The following is a 7147-nucleotide window of genomic DNA, read 5'->3' on the forward strand; positions in this document are numbered from 1 at the left end:
GTGTGTGTTTGTTTCTGGAGCTGTCAGAATGTGCAGTTGCTGCAGTGACAGCTCGAGTCCCCCTGCCTGACAAATGTAGGAATCTGGGGCCTCTCATCTCTCTGCCTCGGACACAGCATCCATCTGTCATCTCACCTGAGACCATTAGATCTACATTCTAGAACTCTCCACTATGACTAGCAGAGCTGTTGTCACCCCCATGCATGACACGCGCACTCTGGGTGGAGACGTGAGCGTGCACGGTAGTGGTGCTGAATGCTGCTGATCTACGGGATGCACAGGACCAGCGGGAGGGGAGGTGTCAGTCACACTGGGATGGGGGATGATGAGGAGAGGGAGAACATCACACTGCCATCTGTTGAATGAGGGATAAAGAGAGAGGGAGAGAGAGAAACATGATTGCTTATCATTCTTGTTCTCATGTTCTGACTCATTCAACACCTTGATTCTCCTTCACAGTCACAACATTCTCACAGTGGCCGGGAGAAACTTTGTGGCGTGCCGCCAAAATGACTTCCTGTTTGGTGTGTTACACCCATTACCCTCCCCTACTCCACATTCAGCTAAGAGTTCCACGGTGGGTCTATTCCCATGTCGTACGCCGACCTGTGTGTGGGAGAATTGATTTCACCCGGCTACCCTTGAGTTGCTCCGCCCGACGACATGTCATTGATTTGGACGATGCTATCGGTTCAATGTGCTTGAATAATGCGTGGGTGTGCACATTTCAGCAGACATGCCCTTAATGCATTTTCCTCTGCACAGGTTCACACCAATTGAGACGCGTATAGTGCCTACTTCACTGTTGCTATGGACTTTCATTGGATGAATAGTGAACCATGTGCTTCTCTGCAGTCAGTGTATTGTGTAACTGAAAGTAGTCTGTGGTGCCAATGTGCTCAGAGAGCGAGAGATCTAGAGACACAGAATGTAGGCCAAGTTTCATTTGACATGGATACAGGTCATCAGATTACCCTGTAGTCAGATAATGGAATTTAGAATTGAAAGGGAACGGGGGATAATTGGAATGAATATCGTCTAGATGAGACTTGGGTTGACGGTAATGAGGACCGACTCTGTGAAAGACTGACCTCTGGAGTTGACTTGGGATGGAGGGGAGGGGGGAGGAGAGAGGGTGGCTGAGCTGAGGATGAGGGAGAAAGAGGGGAGGCGAAGGTCCTACCCCTCTGACAGCGAGAAGGAGACACTATAATAATTACTGATAGTCTACAGTAGATCCACCAGAGACTGCCAGTAGACTGGAGCCATTAGATCCCAGCCCTAGTGGATGGGTGTCCATCCTTGTTGTGGAGCCATTAGATCCCAGCCCTAGTGGATAGGTGTCCATCCTTGTTCTGTAGCCATTAGATCCCAGCCCTAGTGGATAGGTGTCCATCCTTGTTGTGGAGCCATTAGATCCCAGCCCTAGTGGATAGGTGTCCATCCTTGTTGTGGAGCCATTAGATCCCAGCCCTAGTGGATAGGTGTCCATCCTTGTTCTGTAGCCATTAGATCCCAGCCCTAGTGGATAGGTGTCCATCCTTGTTGTGGAGCCATAAGATCCCAGCCCTAGTGGATAGGTGTCCATCCTTGTTCTGGAGCCATTAGATCCCAGCCCTAGTAGGTGTCCATCCTTGTTCATGATCCCAGCCCAGTGGATAGGTGTCCATCCTTGTTCTGGAGCCATTAGATCCCAGCCCTAGTGGATGGGTGTCCATCCTTGTTCTGGAGCCATTAGATCCCAGCCCTAGTGGATAGGTGTCCAGTGGAGGATACCAGCCTAGTGGATAGGTGTCCATCCTTGTTCTGGAGCCATTAGATCCCAGCCCTAGTGGATGGGTGTCCATCCTTGTTCTGGAGCCATTAGATCCCAGCCCTAGTGGATGGGTGTCCATCCTTGTTCTGGAGCCATTAGATATCCCAGCCCAGCCCTAGTGGATAGGTGTCCATCCTTGTTGTGGAGCCATTAGATCCCAGCCCTAGTGGATAGGTGTCCATCCTGGTTCTGGAGCCATTAGATCCCAGCCCTAGTGGATAGGTGTCCATCCTTGTTCTGGAGCCATTAGATCCCAGCCCTAGTGGATAGGTGTCCATCCTTGTTGTGGAGCCATTAGATCCCAGCCCTAGTGGATAGGTGTCCATCCTTGTTCTGGAGCCATTAGATCCCAGCCCTAGTGGATAGGTGTCCATCCTTGTTCTGGAGCCATTAGATCCCAGCCCTAGTGGATGGGTGTCCATCCTTGTTCTGGAGCCATTAGATCCCAGCCCTAGTGGATAGGTGTCCATCCTTGTTCTGGAGCCATTAGATCCCAGCCCTAGTGGATGGGTGTCCATCCTTGTTCTGGAGCCATTAGATCCCAGCCCTAGTGGATGGGTGTCCATCCTTGTTCTGGAGCCATTAGATCCCAGCCCTAGTGGATGGGTGTCCATCCTTGTTCTGGAGCCATTAGATCCCAGCCCTAGTGGATAGGTGTCCATCCTTGTTCTGGAGCCATTAGATCCCAGCCCTAGTGGATGGGTGTCCATCCTTGTTCTGGAGCCATTAGATCCCAGCCCTAGTGGATAGGTGTCCATCCTTGTTCTGGAGCCATTAGATCCCAGCCCTAGTGGATAGGTGTCCATCCTTGTTCTGGAGCCATTAGATACCAGCCCTAGTGGATAGGTGTCCATCCTTGTTCTGGAGCCATTAGATCCCAGCCCTAGTGGATAGGTGTCCATCCTTGTTCTGGAGCCATTAGATCCCAGCCCTAGTGGATAGGTGTCCATCCTTGTTCTGGAGCCATTAGATCCCAGCCCTAGTGGATGGGTGTCCATAGTTGCTACCATGTTGTTGTCGTGTTCTGCTGCCTTGCTATGTTGTTGTCTTAGGTCTCTCTTTATTCTTTTTTTAAATATATTTTTTTTATCCCAGCCCCCGTAGTGGATGGGTGTCCATCCTTTTGCCTTCTGGTAGGCTGTCATTGTAACTAAGAATTTGTTCTTAATTGACTTCCATCCTGGTTAAATTAAAAATAAAATAAAAGATCCAAACCAACCAGGATAAACAACCCTTGTTCTGGAGCCATTAGATCCAAACCACCAACCAGCCAAGTGACCAGGATAAACAACCCTTGTTCTGGAGCCATTAGATCCAAACCACCAACCAGCCAAGTGACCAGGATAAACAACCCTTGTTCTGGAGCCATTAGATCCAAACCACCAACCAGCCAAGTGACCAGGATAAACAACCCTTGTTCTGGAGCGACTAGTTCAAAAGCACAACCCGTGTTCTGGAGCGACTAGTTCAAAATCACAACCCGTGTTCTGAAGAGCCCACAGTGTTTGAATGAATGGATTAAGATGCTGTTTGGGATCTTTGACACATAGTTTGTTTGAGATAATAATCTGCTGCCCTGCCTGTTCTTTTGTGTTGGAGAGGATCAGCATATGGTTACTATTGTGGTCAGAGATTAGGGGGAGCCTGCTGGCACGGGTGTGTGTGTGTGTGTTTGGAAGGGGGTGTTTAGGGGCACACAAGCCCCCCATCTCCACCCCTCCCCAGGTTGATCAGCAGACTGGCCTGGCCTGCCCTCCCCTTCCCCATGGGCACGTGGTTGGCACACTCCCTGGGGACCCCTTGTCGCCAAGGCTCCACCACTCTGCACGCTGCGAGCCAAACCAGCCGTGGCGTGCAGACCCAAGACGGTGTCACCATGGTAACAGACCTGAGTCTGGGTTGGCGTGTCAAGGTGTCTGGTGTTAGTCTCTCTCTCTCTGTGTCTCTCCATTTGTCTGCTCGCTTTTCTTTATTCATTCAGTGGTTCATCTGCTCCCCTCTCTCTCTCTTCCGCTTTGATGATCAAGACAGAGAGTCTAGCCTCCGAGTCAGACGCATGTGTACACACACACACACACACACACACACACACACACACACACACACACACACACACACACACACACACACACACACACACACACACACACACACACACACACACCGGTGGTCTGAATGTGTGCAGGGCTCTCTGACGTGTCATCGTTTTGTTGTGCAGGACTCATCAGCAGATAGTCCCACACCTCATGGTGCCTCCTTGTTAATGTGTTATGTACATGCTAAACAACTCATGAAAACTTTATCACCATATGAAGAGGTTACAATCATGTTTAACCATACTGAGAAATATGGCCTTTGGGGGAAGATGGTGGCTGGGGAGAAGACACTGAGAATCACATCATTTGTTGTCTGACTATTTAGCATAGGTCTTGCAATTAGGCTACCCTGTTCCTGGAGAACTAGTATCCTGTAGGGTTTCGCTCCAACCACAGTTGTAACTAACCTGATTCAGCTTATCAACCAGCTAATTATTAGAATCAGGTGTGCTAGATTAGTGTTGGAGAGAGGACCTACAGCACAGTATCTCTCCAGGAATAGTGTTGGAGAGAGGACCTACAGCACAGTAGCTCTCCAGGAATAGTGTTGGAGAGAGGACCTACAGCACAGTAGCTCTCCAGGAATAGTGTTGGAGAGAGGACCTACAGCACAGTAGCTCTCCAGGAATAGTGTTGGAGAGAGGACCTACAGCACAGTAGCTCTCCAGGAATAGTGTTGGAGAGAGGACCTACAGCACAGTAGCTCTCCAGGAATAGTGTTGGAGAGAGGACCTACAGCACAGTATCTCTCCAGGAATAGTGTTGGAGAGAGGACCTACAGCACAGTAGCTCTCCAGGAATAGTGTTGGAGAGAGGACCTACAGCACAGTAGCTCTCCAGGAATAGTGTTGGAGAGAGGACCTACAGCACAGTAGCTCTCCAGGAATAGTGTTGGAGAGAGGACCTACAGCACAGTAGCTCTCCAGGAATAGTGTTGGAGAGAGGACCTACAGCACAGTAGCTCTCCAGGAATAGTGTTGGAGAGAGGACCTACAGCACAGTAGCTCTCCAGGAATAGTGTTGGAGAGAGGACCTACAGCACAGTAGCTCTCCAGGAACAGGGTTGGAGAGAGGACCTACAGCACAGTAGCTCTCCAGGAATAGTGTTGGAGAGAGGACCTACAGCACAGTAGCTCTCCAGGAATAGTGTTGGAGAGAGGACCTACAGCACAGTAGCTCTCCAGGAACAGGGTTGGAGAGAGGACCTACAGCACAGTAGCTCTCCAGGAATAGTGTTGGAGAGAGGACCTACAGCACAGTAGCTCTCCAGGAACAGGGTTGGAGAGAGGACCTACAGCACAGTAGCTCTCCAGGAACAGGGTTGGAGAGAGGACCTACAGCACAGTAGCTCTCCAGGAACAGGGTTGGAGAGAGGACCTACAGCACAGTAGCTCTCCAGGAACAGGGTTGAGAGAGGACCTACAGCACAGTAGCTCTCCAGGAACAGGGTTGGAGAGAGGACCTACAGCACAGTAGCTCTCCAGGAACAGGGTTGGAGAGAGGACCTACAGCACAGTAGCTCTCCAGGAACAGGGTTGGAGAGAGGACCTACAGCACAGTAGCTCTCCAGGAACAGGGTTGGAGAGAGGACCTACAGCACAGTAGCTCTCCAGGAACAGGGTTGGAGAGAGGACCTACAGCACAGTAGCTCTCCAGGAACAGGGTTGGAGAGAGGACCTACAGCACAGTAGCTCTCCAGGAACAGGGTAGGATGGATGGTAGTTCTCCAGGAACAGGGTTGGAGTGAACCTATAGGATGGTAGTTCTCCAGGAACAGGGTTGGAGTGAACCTATAGGATGGTAGTTCTCCAGGAACAGGGTTGGAGTGAACCTATAGGATGGTAGTTCTCCAGGAACAGGGTTGGAGTGAACCTATAGGATGGTAGTTCTCCAGGAACAGGGTTGGAGTGAACCTATAGGATGGTAGTTCTCCAGGAACAGAGTTGGAGTGAACCTATAGGATGGTAGTTCTCCAGGAACAGGGTTGGAGTGAACCTATAGGATGGTAGTTCTCCAGGAACAGGGTTGGAGTGAACCTATAGGATGGTAGTTCTCCAGGAACAGGGTTGGAGTGAGGACCTATAGGATGGTAGTTCTCCAGGAACAGGGTTGGAGTGAACCTATAGGATGGTAGTTCTCCAGGAACAGGGTTGGAGTGAACCTATAGGATGGTAGTTCTCCAGGAACAGGGTTGGAGTGAGGACCTATAGGATGGTAGTTCTCCAGGAACAGGGTTGGAGTGAACCTATAGGATGGTAGTTCTCCAGGAACAGAGTTGGAGTGAACCTATAGGATGGTAGTTCTCCAGGAACAGGGTTGGAGTGAACCTATAGGATGGTAGTTCTCCAGGAACAGAGTTGGAGTGAGGACCTATAGGATGGTAGTTCTCCAGGAACAGAGTTGGAGTGAGGACCTATAGGATGGTAGTTCTCCAGGAACAGGGTTGGAGTGAGGACCTATAGGATGGTAGTTCTCCAGGAACAGGGTTGGAGTGAGGACCTATAGGATGGTAGTTCTCCAGGAACAGGGTTGGAGTGAGGACCTATAGGATGGTAGTTCTCCAGGAACAGGGTTGGAGTGAACCTATAGGATGGTAGTTCTCCAGGAACAGGGTTGGAGTGAACCTATAGGATGGTAGTTCTCCAGGAACAGGGTTGGAGTGAACCTATAGGATGGTAGTTCTCCAGGAACAGGGTTGGAGTGAACCTATAGGATGGTAGTTCTCCAGGAACAGGGTTGGAGAGCCCTGGGCTAGAGCATGTCTTTCATAATACTTGACTTTTGTAATGAAGCCTTCCCGGGAAGCTAACCAAGGCCTAGTTGTGATAGAGCTTGTTGTGTCGACTGTCTGGAGGTTTGTCTGAACTGGTGTAACGTTCATGGAATTATGTTTGTGCCATTTAACTTAAGTGTGAATAAATGACTGATTTTGATGTGAATAAATGTAATGAATAAACACTAAATGGTGTTTTTCCTCCTTTTCTTCTATGTTCTCTGTCCTCTCTGCCCGGGCTGGCCCTCATCACAGGTAAGTCACAACTTCTCCCTTTGACAACAGAACATGTTGAAGGCACAACAGCCAGTCCTGGAGTGACCACATGGTGGTGCTTATAGAAGACAGGAAGTTAGAAGCATTAGCTCTGATTGTCAATGAATATCGTGTGTGTGTGTGTGTGTGTGTGTGTGTGTGAGAGAACAGAAGCGTGCCTATTTGTGTGTGAGAGAAACAGGGTGC

At 49.9% G+C, this 7147-nt stretch overlaps 1 long non-coding RNA gene across 1 annotated transcript; it reads right to left on the minus strand.

The window, feature by feature from the left end:
- Positions 1-3575: 3575 nt before the first annotated feature.
- Positions 3576-6876, minus strand: LOC127916768 (uncharacterized). Its single transcript, XR_008095855.1, has 5 exons — positions 6455-6876; positions 6117-6239; positions 5867-5948; positions 5332-5825; positions 3576-5289 (listed from the first exon to the last, which is right to left on the minus strand). It is a non-coding gene; the product is annotated as an uncharacterized LOC127916768 (long non-coding RNA).
- Between the last annotated feature and the right edge of the window lie 271 nt (positions 6877-7147).

Source organism: Oncorhynchus keta, chromosome 37, assembly GCF_023373465.1.
Source record: "Oncorhynchus keta strain PuntledgeMale-10-30-2019 chromosome 37, Oket_V2, whole genome shotgun sequence".
NCBI classification, from domain to species: domain Eukaryota; kingdom Metazoa; phylum Chordata; class Actinopteri; order Salmoniformes; family Salmonidae; genus Oncorhynchus; species Oncorhynchus keta.